Source organism: Spermophilus citellus (assembly GCF_964194105.1).
Source record: "Spermophilus citellus genome assembly, chromosome: 9".
NCBI lineage: Eukaryota > Metazoa > Chordata > Mammalia > Rodentia > Sciuridae > Spermophilus > Spermophilus citellus.
The window spans coordinates 124171907-124190269 of record NC_138191.1 but is presented as its reverse complement, the minus strand read 5'-3'; the positions used below and the strand labels follow the sequence as shown (position 1 = coordinate 124190269).

The following is an 18363-nucleotide window of genomic DNA, read 5'->3' as shown; positions in this document are numbered from 1 at the left end:
CTATCTGGACAATTTGCCACCATTTAGAAACTCTTGATGATTAGCTCTCTTATTCTCCTAAAAATTATTCTGATTTAACATCTGTTTCCTTATCTTCCTCTATATCTTTATTTCCAAACAACAGCTTAGTTTTGCTGCTTCTCTACACTATCACATTCTTGGTTCTGTTATGCTTTGTCTCTTAGGAGTTTCTGCTTTTAGTTGCTCATGTCTTTAGTCCACAGGATTTTTACTAAAACAATTTTTATTAATGCCATCTCAGCTGTGTCTGCCATTGCTGCTGTTGTAAATCCCAGATGTCAGAATACTTCACTAGTTGCTCAGAACATTGTTTTCACTGCTTAATTAGATGAAGTGAAATCAAATCTCTTGCCACCAAAATGGTATTCCTCCTTGCAATTTTAGAAAAAAAATTATTTTAACCTATTATTGGCTTTATGATTATGCAAAATTCCAAAACAGTTTCTTTTCCCTCTCTCCTTTCCTTTTGTAACTGCTATGTTGGGCTGGGTTTGTGGCTCAGTGGTTGAGCTCTTGCCTCGCATGGAAGAGGCACTGCATTTAATCTTCGGCACCATATTAAAATAAAATAAAATAAAGATATTGTGTCCATGTACAACTTAAAAAAAAGAACTGCTGTGTTGCCCAGGTTGGCAACTCTTGGGCTCTAGTAATCCTCCCTCAGTATCTCAGATAGCTGGATTTCCAGGCATGTGCTATCACACCTGGCCAGAATGGTTTCTAATACAGCAAAAGATGTATTGTTAAATTATGGATTCAGAAAGTGTAAGTGCTCTGTCACCTGAATAAAACCTCTGATTTAACTGTGTTGCTCACTTGTGTATGTCACCCCCAACCCCATACTGGGATTGAATCCAGGGGCACTCTACCATCCCTACATTGCTACCCCTTTTTATTTTGAGATAGGGTCTTGCTAAGTTACCCAATTGACCTAAAATTTTTGGATCCTTCTGCCTCAGGTTCCTGGGTGGCTGGGATTACAGGTGTGCACCACCACATTTAGCCTTGCTTTTGTTCTTTAACACTATACACTTTAACACCATTTCTCAAAGTAAGCTATTTATTTCCATTTGCCATTTTAATTCTGCCGCTGTGTGTCCTTTGGAGATATACTGCTATTATAGTGATTCAAAGTATAGATTTTCATTCTGTATTTCTTGGGTCCAAATTCTAGCCTTACCATTTATTAGTTAAACACAGTCTAAGTAACATCTTTGTGACTCTGGTTTTCCTCCTATAAAATAGAGCTGGCAATAATATCTATCTTACAGTGTTGAAGATTAAATCAGTTGATATGTGAAGTACTTAACTTCAGTGACACAGTGCTATATAGGTGTTGGCTCTCACTATTCCAACTTTTTAGACCCCCTCCCACCTTTGAGAAATTGTGTTTACCCTAAACATAAACATTTTAATAACCATCCCTCCCCTAGACTAAATCCATAAAATTTTTAAAAATGAAGTGGGTATGTTGCCTTTTCACTTTTTTTTTTTTTTTTAAATGTGTGGTACTAGGGATTGAATCCAAGGATGCTGTACCACTGAGCTACATTCCCAGCCCATTTTATTTTTTGTTTCGAGACAGGGCCTTTTTCAGTTGCCCAGACTGACTGATCTTGAACTTGTGGTTCTTCTGCTTCTGCCTTCCCAGTAGCTGAGATTATAGGCATGTTCCATCATACCTGGCTTTTTTTTTTTTAATAAACATTTTTATAAGTTATCTTTACCGATATGGTAGAAGTAAGAGTGTGAGGAATCAGGCAAAATTTTCTGAGTCAGACTGTATTTTAGCAATCCTTGTGTTATTTTTATTTGTATTCTTAAAATTTTTATTATTTATTTTTATAATTTGAAATTTTAAAAAATATTTATTTTTTAGTTGTAGTTGTCATTACCTTTTTTTTAATGTGGTGCTGTGTATTTTTTTTTTTAATATTTTTAGTTGTAGATGGACACAATACCTTTATTTTGTTTATTTAGTTTTTTTATGTGGTGCTGGGGATTGAACCCAGTGCCTCATACATGCCAGGCAAGCACTCTACCACTGAGCCCCAGCCCCAGCATGTTTTTTTTTTTTTTTTAATTTCATCTCTTTTTTTAGTTGTTAATAGACCTTTATTTCATTTATTTATTTATATGTGATGCTGAGAATTGAACCTCACACATGCCAGGCATGTGCACTACCGCTGATCCCTAGTCCCTGTGTATTAAGTTTTGAAGCGTTCTTTTTGAAACTGGAACTGCTATGGTGATGTTGAAAGGTATTTCAGAAACAATGATGGGTGCATTATTTTTTCCCCTCTACTGAAGGATAGCCAGGTTTCTTTTAGGCCATGTAAGAATTGCAAGGATTTTAATTTGAAAATGAATCTGAAGCCTGTTTGGCTTTTAAAAGAATTATGCTTGGGCTGGGGATGTGGCTCAAGCGGTAGCATGCTCGCCTGGCATGCGTGCGGCCCGGGTTCGATCCTCAGCACCACGTACAAACAAAGATGTTGTGTCTGCCGAAAACTAAAAAAAAAAAAAAGAATTATGCTTGCTTTTTTTTTTTTTTTTTTTTTTTTTGTGGTACTGGGTGTTGAACCCAGGGGTGCTTTAACTGAGCTATATCTCCAGCCCTTTTTTGTATTTTGTTTAGAGACAGGGTCTCACTGAGTTGCTTAGGGCCTTGCTAAATTGCTGAGGCTGGCTTTGAATTTGAAATCCTCCTGCCTCAGCCTCCTGAGCCTCTGGGATCATAGGCATGCACCTTTGTGCCCAGCTCTGTTTGGCTTTTAAAGGAATTATGCTTTCTTGCTTATGGTGTAGAATCACCTCCTTGTCTGTGTTCCTTATGAGGAACTAGTGAATTGTTTGAAGTTATTAAAGTGCTATTGCTTCCCTTAGTAATAATCATAAGTTCTAGTTTAGCATATGAATTTACTTTTGAACTTAAATGACATTTTATTGAAAACCAGTTGTTCTGGTTGAGGAATTATCTAAGTTTATGATCAGGATAATTCATATTGGTTATGAAAGCTTAGAGGTGAAATACAAAGTTGGCATTTAGGTGGTCCAACTTGAAAAGTATTTTCTGGTTTCTTTGTTAAAATAAATCATAACTAGCTGTGCATAGAGGTGCTATGCTCTAAGCCCACTCCAGCTGCTTGGGAGACTGAGGCAGGAAGATCGAAAGTTTGGTTAGTGTTCAAGACTTTGTCTCAAAATAAAAAAGGTCTAGGGATGTAGTTCAGTGCAATGGGAGAGCACCCCTGGGTTCAATCTCCAGTACCAAAATAAATAAATGAAGTAAAAATAAGCCACATCTCTAATCTCAGGGGAGAAATGTTAATAACTAATACTTAAGCTGCCATCCTGAAAAATTATTGCTATTCTTCAAGGAGTACATTGAATTTATTTCCCTAATATGTTTCCTTTTTCTTAAACTATTGAGTGTAGGAGAAATTCACCAGCATTATTTTTGTGCAGTATATGCTCTAGAGTCATGCTTCCCAACCCTTTTCAAATCAAAGTAGCCATAGAAAGGTATCTGTTTGCCACCCTAGGGTAAATGGAGAGGCTGTTCCTTGCTGGCCAGAGGAGACTCAGTATGCCAGGAGAGCTGGGGGATCAATATCTCAGGCACACCTGTGTCCATCCTCTTCCTCCCAGGTGGCAGTCTGAAGCCATCTATTATATTGTTAGCTATAAAGCTATCCTTTCAGTGAAGAGATTATCAGTATTTGTTACTGAAAAGAGAAAAGCTGTCAGAGAACAGTTCAAAGGAAGAACAAGTGAAATCAGAGGATGAAGTTGTGGTGGAATAAAGGAATACTGTATTAGTGCTAAAATGAGTGTGAGAAGAATATAAATTTAGAAAAAAGAATAAGCAATATTTAAGCTCAGTCCATTTGTTCTCTTTTTTTAAAAGTATTTATTTTTTAGTTGTAGTTGGACACAATACCTTTATTTATTTTTATGCAGTGCTGAGGATTGAACACAGGGCACGTACATGCTAGGGGAGTACTCTACCGCTGAACCCCGGCCCCCCCATTTGTTCTCTTAGTAGGCAGTTTATTTGTAATATTTTTGGTTTGTTTTTTAATCTGTTTAAAAGCAGATGAAGAAGAGTAGGAAAATTAAAAGAATACTTTTTTTTTTTTTTAAGAATAATATCTGGACTTGGTGCACATGCCTATATCTCATCAGGATCAGAAGGATTTTGAGTTCAAAGCCAGCCTCAGCAACTTAGTGAGAACTTTTCTCTAAATAAAGTATAAAAAGGGCTGGGGATGTAGGTCGTTGGTTGAGCACCCCTGGGTTCAATCTCTGGTAAACTACCCCCCCCCCCCCCCCGCATCCCCCAACACCCCCCAAACCCTGTTTCATACACTTTCATCATAATATAATTACTATAACTACTAGTACTTATTTTACTAGCTGAATGCTTTGAGAGGAGCTCTGTTTTAGAGCTCTTCTGAAATTGAACCATCTATGTATCATTTATTTTTTTTTTCCAGGAAAAAACATACTTTTATTGTAGGGTTTAAGATTAACAGATTATTTTTATATTTTGTGGTGCTGGGGATTGAACCCAGGGCTGTGTGCATGGTAGGCAAACACATTGATCCATATCCCCAACCCCAAAAGTAAGATTTTAAAATAAATTATTATATTTTAAAATGTAAATTTTTATATATCAGATAACTTGAAATAAATAGATATTTTCTGTTAATATCAGGGCTAGTATTTAAACAATGTCTAATATCTTCCTTTGTTTCACAAAGTATACAAATATATTCCTAAAATTTAAGCTAGGAAATGTATGAATTATTTTGGGTTATGTTATTTATTTGCTCTGTTCATTATAGGGCAAAAGGGAATGTTCAATCACTGTAATAGTTTGTAAATTATTAAATATGGAGGTAGGGGATAATTTTAATTGTTAGAATAGTGCCTGTGTTTAGTGTATTTCAGAATACCTAAAAGATGTTCCTATGGGTTTGGGTGTCAAATAAATTGGAAATTCTACTTATTATATCCTGATCTTGGAATTCATAATGTATGTAAGTTTATTAAAAATTCAGAGAAGTTAGATCATCAGAGAATCTGTTTAGCTTGGTATTTCTTATGCTTGTTTGATGAAGTTTTTTTCTTTCCCATGGAATTTTTTTTTAATTTTTATTTTTTTTAAAGAGAGATAATTTTTTTTTTTTTTTAAAGAGAGAGAGAACTTTTTAATATTTATTTTTTAGTTTTTCCGGCCGACACAACATCTTTGTTTGTATGTGGTGCTGAGGATCGAACCCGGGCCGCACGCATGCCAGGCGAGCGCACTACTGCTTGAGCCACATCCTCAGCCCGAGATAATTTTTTTTTAATATTTTTTTTTTAGTTTTCAGTGGACACAACATCTTTATTTTATTTTATTTTTTTAAATTTTTTTTTTTTTTTTTTTTTTTTTTTAGAGAGAGAGAGGAGAGAGAGAGAGAGAATTTTAAATATTAATCTCTCAGTTCTCGGCGGACACAACATCTTTGTTGGTATGTGGTGCTGAGGATCGAACCCAGCGCCCCGCGAATGCCAGGCAAGCGCGCTACTGCTTGAGCCACATCTCGAGCCCCTACCATGGAAAAATTTAAAGTTTTGAGAAAATGATGGATTAGTAATCTCCATTAGGTCCAAGGCTGTTGGGGTGTCAATTAATGTTTGCTATGAGTAGAAAAGTAGAAAAAAAATTTCCCTTAAGTTTCTAATACAGGTGAATGGTAGAGCCACATAGGATTTATTATTGCTTTGGCTTAAACCTCACAGAAGAATTGTACAAGTACTTTAGTTTGGACTTTCTTGAGATGGAACCGAACCTGATATATATGAAAGAGATCTTTGGGGTGTAGCTTCATCTCAAGTTAAAATTAGGCAAGGTGTGTTAGAATGGACTGAAGAATTGATTGTCTACTGGCTGCAAAGGAAATTTTGAAATGGAGTCATTGTCTCCAATTTCTTCTCTTCTTGGGTCATTGGTCCTAGTTTGAGTAATTTGTTTTCTAGTATTCTGAAAAGTTTACAGTACTTCAAAGCCAATATTTTAACATTCTGAAAGTTCTATAATTAGCTGTTCCATTTGTGATTCAAATAATTTGTTTTATATTTTTGCTATAAAATTTTTCCTAGTAATTGTTCACATATGTAATTTTTTTAGGAACTTGTGGTATGACATATTTCTTTGTATTTTATTATTTGTTTTTTTAAAGATAGAGAATTTTTTTAATATTTATTTTTTAGTTTTTGGCAGACACAACATCTTTGTTTGTATGTGGTGCTGAGGATCGAACCTGGGCCGCACGCATGCCAGGCGAGCACGCTACCGCTTGAGCCACATCCCCAGCCCTTTCTTTGTATTTTATAATGTGGTATATAGTTTTGCTGTTTTTCCTTGTAACATACTGCCCCAAATCCCCTTATTCCATCCTGAAAAACTCAAGTCCTCATCTTTTAGATTGACCTCCCTCCCTCGTAAATATTACATGGAAGTGATGATATATTATCCTTAACAGGTGTCCTTGGTTCTAGTTAAATCACAACCATGAACAGAACAGTTATTTCACATATTATATTCTGTTACCAGTTATTCAAGAGAGATGGAATGGGGAACTTTATAAGGGTTGGGACTAGGAACTTGGTTTGGGTTACTCTATTTCTTTATTTTTATTTGATTTTTATGATGCTAGAGATTGACCCTGGGGTCTTGCCCATGCTAGGCAAGTGCTCTACCACTGAGCCACATCCCTATCCCTTATCCTATTTCTTTAAAAGTTTACCTTTGTTTTTTAAATTTTCCTTTTGCGGTTCTGAGGATTGAACCCAGGGGGCACTCTGCCACTGAGTTACATCCCCAGTCTTTTTTTATTTCTTATTTTGAGACAGGGTATTGCTAAGTCGCTGAGGCCAGGCTTAAATTTGTGATCTTCCTGCCTTAGTCTCCTGAATCACTGGGATTACATATATGCCACTGTGCCTGGTAGAAGCAACTTTTAAATTCTGGAGATAATTATTTGCAGTTATATGATTCCTTAACATTATGTACTTTAATTGATTTTATTTTATTATTTTTTTAATTTTATTTTTGAGAGAGAGAGAGAGAGAATTTTTTAGTATTTATTTTTTAGTTTTCAGTGGACACAGCATCTTTGTTTGTATGTGGTGCTGAGGATCGAACCCCGGGCCGCATGCATGCCAGGTGAGCGCGCTACTGCTTGAGCCACATCCCCAGCCCCCTTTAATTGATTTTAAATCTAAAAGAACTTGGTGTGGTGGTGCACATTTGTAATTCCAAGAACTCAGGAGAGTGAGGCAGGAAGATGGCAAGTTTAACCTTGGCAGTTTAGCAAGACCATGTCTCAAAATAAAAAATTAAAAAGAACTGAGAATGTGCTGGGGTTGTGGCTCAGTGGTAGTGCGCTTGCCTAGCATGTGTGAGGCACTGAGTTTGAGTCTCAACACCACATATAAACGAATAAATGAATAAAGGTCCATCAATAACTAATTAAAAAAAAAAAAACTGAGAATGTAGTTCAGTGGTTGAGTGCTCCCTGGGTTCAGTTGTCAGTACCAGAGTAAAAAAAAATCTAAATGAGTTGTTCAGAATTAGAGGCATATTTTAATCCAAAACCAAGGAGTATAGGATTGTTTACATTAAGGATTTGACTCTGATACAGTTGCAGGCACAGTGTGGTGCATGTGTACTTTTTTGGGATGCTGCTTTTCTATGGAAAGGTTTTTGTTCTGTTTTTGCCCATTTAAAAGTAGAATTGTATTGGGAGGGGGCTGGGGCTCAGAGTTAGTGTATTTGCCTGGCATGTGTGAGACACTGAGTTCGGTTCTCAGCTCCTCATATAAATAAATAAATAAAATAAAGGTCTATCAACAACTAAAAAAAATATTAAAAAAAAAAAAGTGGATCTGTGGCACACTCCTGTAATCCTAGCGGCTGGGGAGGCTGAGACAGGTGTTCAAAGTTTGCTTCAGCAATGTCGAGGCTCTAAGCAACTCAGTGAGATACTGTTTCCAAATAAAACATAAAATAGGCTGAGAATGTGGCTCAGTTGTCCAGAACCCCTGAGTTCAATCCCTGGTACAAAAAAAAAAAAAAAAAAAAAAGTCAGTAGATCTGGGTATGGTGGGTGGTGCACACCTGTATTTTCAGCTACATGGAAGCTGAGGCAAGAAGATTGCAGATTTAAGGCCAGCTTGGGCAACTGAGAGTGACCCTGTCTTAAAAGGGCTGGGAGCTGGGGTTATGATTCAGTGGTAGAGTGCTTGCTTAACCGTGTGAGGCACTGGTTCTATCCTCAGTACTATAAAAATAAATAAATCAAATAAAGGTATTGTGCTATCTATAACTAAAAATATAAAATAAGTAAATAAATAAATAAAAAGGGGCTGGGCATATAGATCAGTGGTAGATTGCAGTGCCTCTGGGTTCAATCCCCCATACCACCACCACAAAAAAAAAAAAAAAAAAAAAAAAAAAGCAGAAGAATTGTGTATTCACTCAACAGTATAGAGATGCTCATGGAGTAAAGTGTTGTAAAGTGTTGAGGGTCTGGTAGAACTTGGGTTGCATTTTAAAATAGGGTAGGCAGAGGAGTTCTCACTCTAAAAATGGCATACCAGCAAAGATCCGTAGAGGATGTGACAGCCATTCAGGCAAGAACATGACAGGAAGCAGGAACAGCTGTAATCACTTTCAATCAATGACAGTATTAAACTTAATTTTGTAAGATGTTCCTTAAAAAATAGACTTTAAGCAATTGTATTCCGTAATCTATTTATAGAACCATTATAGGAACTTAGTTACCAAATGTGTTTAATATTTGAAGAAACAGTTGATAGTCAAGGTAGAAATCTACGTGGTGGTGTTCTTAGTTTCAAAGTATGCTTGAAAAGCCCAGTTTGTTGCCAACATGTATTGGTTATTTTTCACTCTTTGCCACTCTTTGTTTCTCTTGAGTTTTTAAAGTTTTTAGGTAAAACATATTGTTAATTTTCTGTGTCATCAAACTGAAATACCTGTGCCTACTGATGCAGCCTTCAAAGCAAATGTTACAGCATTTCTTGTTATTCTTTTTTGAATGATATGTATATATTATTAAGATTTTGCAGTGTTGCAGATTGAAACCAGGGTCTCAGGCATGGTAGGCAGTCAGTTTATCATCAAGCTGCATCTCTAGTCCCTGCCAAGTGGTCTTTTCATTTTTCTTTTTGGTGGTACTGGGGATGGAACCCAGGGGTGGTCTCCTAATGACCTACATCCCTAGCCCTTTTTATTTTTTTATTTTTTGAGTTTGATCCCCAGTACAGCAAGAAACAAAAACAAGACTTCTTCAAATTTGCCTCCCTTTATACAAAGCCTCCACAACCTGATCAAAATTTAAAAATTAAAAAAAAATTTTTGTGGTACTGGGGATTGAACCCAGGGCCCTTTACCACTGAGCCACATACCCAGTACTTTTTTATTTTGAGATGAGGTCTTGCTAAGTTGTCCAGGTTAACTTTGAGCTTGAGATCCTCCTACTTTAGTCTCTTGTGTAGTATTACAGTACTTTAACTAAGTTTTCTGACTTTATCTGATTTTCTTTGATAGTTCACCTGGGGATACAAATACGGTATTGGTACTCCTTAAAAACAAACAAACAAAAAACCCTGTTGTTGATGGATATAAAAGAAATGGTAGCTCACTGTACCTCACCCAGGTTAAATCTCTTCTTGCTTGGCTTTCAGCCTCTTTGTGACTTGGACTCATTCAGGTGTGATATTTTTGTTGTTGTTTCTCCTATCTCCTGATATTTCATCTAATTAGAGACTTATTCTTACTTTGTAGACCACTGTTATGTATTTGCTACTTTAAAAAAATATATTTTTAACTGGGGATTGAACCCAGAGGTGCTTTACCACTGAACTACACCCCCCACTTTTCTTTTTAATTTTGAGATATGGTCTCACTAAATTAATTACTTAGGGCCTTACTAAATTGCTGTCCTTGAATTGCTGGGATTACAGGTGTGTGCCACCATGCCTGCTGGCTCCCCACATTTGCTGCTATCTTTTTTTGGGAGAGGGGGCAGGGGTTGAACCCAGGTGTGCTTAACCACAGAGCCACATCCCCAGCCCTTTCAATGTTTTGTTTTGAGAAAGGGTCTTGCTAAGTTGCTTAGGATCTGGCCAAGTTTCTGAGGCTGGCTTCAAACTGGTGATCCTCCTGCCTCAGCTTCCTGAGCTGCGGGGGGGGGGGGATTATAGGCGTGTGCCACTGCATTCGTCCCATATTTACTACTCCTGTGAACACTTATGGCACTTATTTATAGTGTAAATTTGTAGCAGTTGGAGACTACAGTTGTTAGCATTTTATATTTATAACTAGAAAAGTATATAAGATGATGTATGTTCAATATCCTAGCATAGTGTTTGGCACAGTGTAAGCATTCAGTAAATTATTGAAATGTTTGAAGGCTTTTGAAGGCATAGTTTCTATCTTACCCAGTATATCACTATAATGGGCACCTAAGATGTTTTGCTGACTTTTTTTTTTTTTTTTTTTTTTTGGTTAATAGAAGAACAGAAGCCTATTGTAACATGTTTTAGGTCCTAACTTATATCCTGATTGGAGAAGGTCTTTTAGGTGCTTGAGGGTCTTGTTTTTTTTTTTTTTTTTTTTTAAACTAATAGACTTACCTACTGTTAATTTGTTTTTACACCCCTCTCCCCATTGGGGATTGAACCGAGGGACACTCTCCCATTGAGCTACGTTCCCATCCCCCTCCTTTTTTAAAAAAATATTTTTTTAGTTGTAGTTGGACACAATACCTTTATTTTTATTTATTTTTATGTGGTGCTGAGGATCAAACCCAGCGTCTCGCATGTGCTAGGTGAGAGCTCTACCGCTGAGCCACCACCCCAGACCCCCATCCCTTTTTAAAATTTATTTTTATTTTGAGGCAGAGTCTTGCTAAGTTGCCTAGGCTAGCCTGGAATTTGCAGTCCTCCTGCTTCAGCCTCCCAAATTGCTGGGATTACAGACCTGTACAGCCATGCCTTCACATTGTTGATGAAGTGTTTTCTTCCTTTTGGATACATGGTTTGAAATGGACTTAGACAAATGATGTGAATATTTTTTATGACTCTTTGAATATACATGCAGGCCATTTTTAAAAAGTTGCCTGAGATAATGAATAGATGAAGGATTTTGGTTTTTCAGTACTTGTTGTTAGACCTCAGATTTGCTGGTGGGTTTTTTTTTTTCTTAATTGTTGAATATGTTTTGTAGATCCTTTAATTTTAGTACGTAGGTTTTTTAAAAAAATATTTATTTTTTTAGGTGTAGTTGGACACAATGCCTTTATTTTATTTATTTATTTTTATGTGGTGCTGAGGATTGAACTTAGGGTCTTGCAGGTGCTAGGTGAGTGCTCTACCGCTGAACCATAACCCCAGCCCCCATAGTTTTGTTTTTTAAAATTAGCTACTACATGCACATGGTGAAAACTTCAGTACTAATGAGAACATGATAGAAAATGAGACTACTTATTCCAGACACTTATATCCCCTCCCTAGAAGCAGCCCTTCTTACCAGTTTCTTTCATGTCTTTTCAGGTGGTCCCTACATCTGTAAGTATGTATATATCCTTTACATTAAAGAAAAAACACAAATAAACTGGCATGTTACACACATTGTTCTATACCTGTTTTTTTTTAATATTTTTTATAGTAGATGGTCACAGTACCTTTATTTTATTTTTTAATGTGGTGCTGAGGATTGAACCTAGTGCCTCACATGTGCTAGGCAAACTCTGTACCAACTGAGCCACAACCCCAGCCTTTGTACCTGTTTTTAAAAACTTAATATTTAGAGATCTTCCATATTGGTACTTTATTAGTTTCTGGAGCTATCTTGACAGAATACCACAGACTGGATGATTTAAACATACACATTTGTTTCCTTATAGTTCTGGAGGCTAGAAGTCTGAGATGAAGGTGTTGGTAGGGTTAATTTCTTATGAGTGCCTCTCTCCTTGGCTTAAACATTGCTAACTTTGCATGTTTTTACATGGTCTTCTGCCTGTCTGTCCTAATCTTCTCTTCCTGGTGGGCTTTTTTTTTTTCTTTTCTTTTTTTTTTTTTTTTTTTTTTTTGTGATGCTAAGAATTGAACCCAGGGCCTCATGTATGCTAGGCAAGCACTACACCACTGAGCCACATCCCCAGCCCCTAGGCCATATTTTGAGGGAAAAATCTTACCTTAATCTCTCTCAAAGTCACATACTTTGATAGTGCTTTTATTTTATTTTCAGGGTTGCACAATAGGCTTTAACTTTAATGCAATATAGAATATAGCCTGCTATAGTTGATTCCCTAGACAAGATTCTAAATTGGCTGCTTATCTGGATTATTATATAAGGATAATAGGAACTCATATGCTAGTGTATATGGAGTAGGCTAGTTGATTCTTTTTTTTTTTTTTAAAGAGAGAGATGAGATGAGAGAGAGAGAGAGAGAGAGAGAGAGAGAGAGGAAGAAAGAATTTTTTAATATTTATTTTGTAGTTTTCGGCGGACACAACATCTTTGTTTGTATGTGGTGCTGAGGATCGAACCTGGGCCGCACGCATGCCAGGCGAGCGCGCTACCGCTTGAGCCACATCCCCAGCCCGCTAGTTGATTCTTAAAACAACCTATGATGTTAGTATTACTGTTTCTTTTCATAAATGGAGAGATGAAGATTGCCCAGAGTCACACAAGAATGGGAATATGAGCTGCAGGGCTGACTGGTCTGAAAGCTTATGCTGTTTGCTGCTATTCTAATTATTGTCATATTATAGTTCTGATTTTTACAGTAGGGCCATTGGTATATTATAGGCTTGTTAAATATTTGTTGTATGATTAAGTAATATTAATTTTTTCTAAAATTTTTGTTGCTAAATTATAAGTAATGGTGGGCTCATTGTTACATATTCATATATACATGCAGTATAACAACATATTTTGTCCAGTGTCATTCCCCAGTATTTCCCCTTTCTCTCTCTTCTTCCCTGCCTCTGATTCCTTACTTCTACTCTGTTGATCTCCCTTTGATTTTCATGAGATCTACCTTTACCTTTCTTTTTGTTTTTCCTGTCTAGCTTCCACATAAGAGAGAATACATATGACCCTTGACTTTTTGAGTTTGACTTATTTTGCTTAATGTCATGTTCTCAAGTTTCATCCATCTCCTGCAAATGACACAATTTTATTTCTTTATGACTAAATAAAACTCCATGTTTATATATATACCACATTTTCTTTATCCATTCATCTGTTGATGGACACTTAGGCTGTTTCTGTGTTTGACTATTGTGAATTGTGCTGCTATAAATGTGGATATGCATTGCTATAATATGCTGACTTTAATTTGATTAAGTAATATTGTCTCTTCTTAAAATAGAGGTGGGTTCTATTCTGTAACATTTTGATCCTGTGGCTACAAATGTTACATTCAGTTAAAACTGCTCTTTGAGATTAGAATGAGATTTCTGAAAGGATTGATCAAATTAGCAAAATACCCTTTCAAGTAGAAGCAAGGATACTTGAGCTCCCTCTTATTTATAGTGTTTGGATGCTTTTGCTTAAGTAGTTTTTTCTTTTTTTTTTTTTTTTTTTGGTGTGGGGAGATACTGGGAATTGAAACCAGGAGCGCTTTATTACTGAGCTATGTCCACAGCCCTTTTTAAATTTTTTTTTTATTTTGAGACAGGGTCTCCCTAATTTGTTGATGCTGGCCTCAGAATTGTGATCCTTCTGCCTCAGCGCCCCAAGTTGCTGGGATTACAGGTGTGTACCACTGCACCTGACTTAACAGCAGTAGTTCTGATCTTTACAGTAGGACCATTTGGTTTATTTGTTTTAACTGGGAATAACAGTAAGGTGCCATATTAATTATTTACTCACTGCTGGGTGGTGTATTAGTTACTTCATTTTAGTTGCCTCATAGTAGTTTTGTGAATCAGATTTATTTTGTAGATGAGAAAATTAAGGTATAGAAGTGAAGTAACTTGTCAGGATCACACATGTAAAGTGGAGCTGAGATTGGAACTTAGGTTTGTTTGCTTTTCAAAATTATGTTTGAGGCTGGGCACAGTGGTACATGCCTGTAATCCCAGTGGCTTGGGAGGCTGAGACAGGAGGATCACAAGTTCAGAGCCATCCTCAGATGGTGAGGTGCTTAACAACTCAGTAAGACCCTGTCTCTAAATAAAATAAAAGTAGGACTGGGGATGTGGCTCAGTGGTCAAATGCCTCTGAGTTCAATCCCCGGTACCCCTGGCCTCCCGCCCCCCCCAATAAAAGTTTGAAAAGCTCATGCTTCCCTCCCATATTATTATTTAGTCAACAATGTTTTAAATAAATTTTTAAAATTTAATTTTTTCCTTTTAATATATGGATCAATATTATGTTAGAAGCCTTGGGAGGGAGATAAAGAAATATAAGCCTAGTACTACCCCCAGAGAGCTTAAAATCTGTTAGAATAAAGGCAATCACATATGAATAAGAAATAACATGATAGTACTCATGTGATTAATTTATTCACTGGAGTGACTACTATGTGGCTGGTTTTTCTGGGCATAAAACAAGTCTTTTTGCCTTTTTAGAAATGTCCTTATTTTAAAGATCTGTCTCCTTTACTGCAATATTACAAATAAACAAGATAATTATAGATTATGACCAAACTGTAGAGGAAATAAACAGGGTAATATGATAGAGTATAAGGAGGGAGGGAGTCGTTACTCACATAGTATATTCAGGGGAGGACTTTGTGAGGACAAGTGGTGATTTGAGCTGAGATCTGAAAGGTTGGAAGTCAACAGCTTCAGGAACAATGGGAATGAGTATTGTTGTTAAAGACCAAAGGCAGGACAGAGACTGGCATGTTTGAGTACATAAGAAAACAAAATAAAACAAAAACCTAACTGGCGAGAACATGGAGAGTGAAGATGGGGAGATGAGGATGTGATAGGAGTTTTGAAAGTTAAGAAGGGCCTTGTCTTGAGAGCTGTCTTAATCTGCTCTGGCTGCTATAGCAAAATACCATGGACTGGGTAAACAACTGAAATTTATCTCACAAGTCTGGAGGCTGGGATGTCCAAGATCAAGGCACCAACAGATTTCATTTCTGGTGGTTGCTGGCTTTCTCGTACTTAGATGGTGCCTTTTCACTGATCCCATTCACCAATTAAGACTTAATTGCCTTCCAAAAGACCCTGTTTCCTAATAACTATCACCACAGGGATAGGTTTCATTAATTTTAAAGGGACCCAAAACATTTCGATCATACCAGGAGGTCAGACAATTGAGACGGAAGGTGAGATTTTTGGGTAGAAAGATAGTATAAAGTAAGATGAGTTGTGCGCAATGGTGCATGCCAATAATGCCAGCTATTTGAGAGGCCAAGGCAGGAAGATCCCAGCGTGGGCGATTTACAAAATCCTATCTTAAAAAGACATTGTCCTATAAAAAGACAGTGGGACATTATTATCTTTTACATATATAAACTGCCCAGTAAAAAGGGACAATGGGCAAATATGATATCTTGGACAGTGGGACAAAATGGGTTAGAGGGGAGGGGGAATAAATCCCAGTATCTGTTCCAACAATCAAAAGATGATATAGCCCACGTTACTAATATTTCTGTTCCAGTCTACCTCAGATTTGACTATTGGTAAAATATCTACCAATTTTTCACATATTCACCAGTCTCACGTCAAAAGCAAGAAAAAAAAAACAGCAGTAGGACTCTGTGCCATGGAGACCTTGTCCGTTAAATTTCTATAATGATTCAATATTAAGAGTGAATAAATGGAGTGTTTGAGCGAAAAATGAAGTTACAACTATTTAAGGATAGAAATCAAAATGAGATTTGGTTATTTTGAAAAGTTAAGTTGATTAATGTTGTTGTTGTTGTTGTTATTTTGGTGCTGGGGATTGAACCCAGAGGCGCTTAATTACTGAATCACATTCCCATCCCTTTTTATCTTTTGAGACAGGGTCTTGCAAAGTTGCGTAGGTCCTTGCTAAGTTTCTGAGACTGGCCTTGAATTTGAGTTCTTCCTGCTTTAGCTTCCTGAGTTGCTGAGATAACAGGTGTGTGCTACTGTGTTTGGCTAGTCTTGCTAATTTAAAGTAAAACAAGTTAAATATTGTTTTATTTAATGTTTGTAATTGTATCAATTCTTTTTATGTGTTCACTGTGAGAAGCCACTTTGCTTACAACTGTTTAAAATTAAAAACTAAATTTTTTTTTAGAGAGAGAGAGAGAGAGAGAGAATTTTAATATTTATTTTTTAGTTTTCATCGGACACAACATCTTTGTTTGTATGTGGTGCTGAGGATCGAACCCAGGCCGCACGCATGCCAGGCGAGCACGTTACCGCTTGAGCCACAGCCCCGACTAAATTTTTTTAAAAAAATATTTATTATTTAGTTTTATTTAGGTGGACACAATATCTTCATTTTATATTTATGTGGTGAGGATCGAACCCAGGGCCTCATGTGTGCTAGGCAAGCACTCTACCACTAAGCCATAACCCCAGCCCCCCAAACTAAATTTGTTGTTAACTGATGTGTTAAAACATAAAACTTGTACATGTTTATGTGGTGCCTTGTTTTTGTATTATGTAATGTTTAAATCAGGTTAAACCTAGCTGGGTTTTTTTTTTTTTTTTTTTTTTTTGTGTGTGTGTGTGTGTGTGTGTGTGTGTGGTGGGAGCACTGGGCTTGAACCCAGGGCACTAAACCACATCCACAGCTCTTTTTTATTTTTTATTTTGAGACAGGGGCTTTCTAAATAGTTGAGGCTGACTTTGGACTTTGGCGTAACAACTGAGCCACATCCAGCCTTCTTTAATACCTTATTTAGAGACAGGGTCTCACCAGTTGCTGAGGGCCTTGCTAAGTTGCTGAGGCTGGCTTTGAACTTTCCATCCTCCTGCCTCAGCCTGCTGAGCTGCTGGGATTATAGGCATGTGTCACCGTGCCCGGCTCCTACCTTTCTTGATGGCAGGATTGGGTCTTTATTAATTTCTTCCTTGTTAGAATAGATGAAACATAAACAAATGAAAACTATTTAATTCTTAGAGATGTGCTGACTGGCCTAGGAATGAGAGAAGATGATAGAAAATAATTAAAAAAAATTTTAAGGAACATATTTTATAAAGAAAAGTTAGGGTAATGAATAAAATATGTAAGACTGGACATTATTACATTCCATTAATTTTAATAATTATGCTAAGAAACTATCTAATTGCTATATTATTGATATATATATATATATATATATTTTTTTTAAAACATAAACTCTTTTAACAAATTATTTCTCACAAATATTAGTCAACACGTGAACATAGTCTGGAATTTTTTTTTTTTAACCCTACTTAGGAGTTAATGCATTAGCTATGTACTGTTTTATGGATGTTTGCATAAGAAAGGAGACTTGTGGGTCATAGACAAAGAAGTTTATTACTTAAGGCATAGTATGTAGCATGATGTTAGTCTCTGTGTTACTTCTCTTAGTCCCAAACACAGCTCTGTGGAATTCCCTGGGTAAAATGGGGACTTAAATTTTTGGCTTACCAGCGAGATGTACCTATAGGGGTACAAGAGACCCATCAGGACTATATTTTCTAGCACAACGTTATCTATTTTTTTTTTTTTTTTGGAGGGGGGGATTGAACCCAGGAGTGCTTTACCACTGAGCTTCATTCTTAGTCCTTTTTATTTAATTTTATTTTTGAAACAGGGTCTCGCTAAGTTGTTGAGGCTTTGAACTTGCAGTCCTCCTGCTTTAGCTTTCTAAATTATCTACTTTTTACTAAAAAATATCTTATAGAATTCCAATTTTAGTTGAGTTTTCAAGTTGAAATGGATATATTTATTATTGAAAAGTTTCTTTTGGATTTTTATTAGGACAGATGCTTTGAGCAGGGATGTTTTTTCTTTGACTTTTTGAAGGGATGCCAAAGTTTTCTAAGATTGTTTATCGTGTATTTAAATTGTAACTATCTTTCCGAGGCTTGTTCTGTATTTGTTTGCAGTCTAAAAATGTTGGAAAAGAATGTGAAGATACTTGGGTGCTGGGCTGAGGCTATGGCTCAGCAATAGAGAGCTCGCCTAGCATATGTGAGGCCCTGGGTTTGATCCTCAGCACCACATAAAAATAAATAAATAAAATAAAGGTATTGTGTCCAACTACAACTAAAAAATAAATATTAAAAAAAAAAGATATTTGGGTGCTGTCTAGCTTTGCAACAAATCCTGTGTTTTGGCCAGAATTTTCT

The 18363-nt window shown here is 36.5% G+C and overlaps 1 protein-coding gene across 6 annotated transcripts in view; it reads left to right on the top strand.

Annotated features, from left to right (window-relative positions):
* The window catches only part of CDC42 (cell division cycle 42), a 40237-nt gene that overhangs the window by 3420 nt on the left and 18454 nt on the right, over nt 1–18363 (top strand). For 2 of the 6 annotated variants that reach the window (XM_081308688.1, XM_081308683.1), the window contains 2 exons: nt 7170–7240; nt 11653–11671. The exons of 1 other annotated variant lie outside the window; for it this stretch is intronic. The gene's annotated coding sequence lies outside the window, so the exon portion shown is untranslated. Of the gene's footprint in view, nt 1–7169; nt 7241–11652; nt 11672–13814; nt 13865–18363 lie in introns of those variants that run through there. 3 more of the 6 variants (XM_081308687.1, XM_081308686.1, XM_081308685.1) reach the window with 3 other exon arrangements.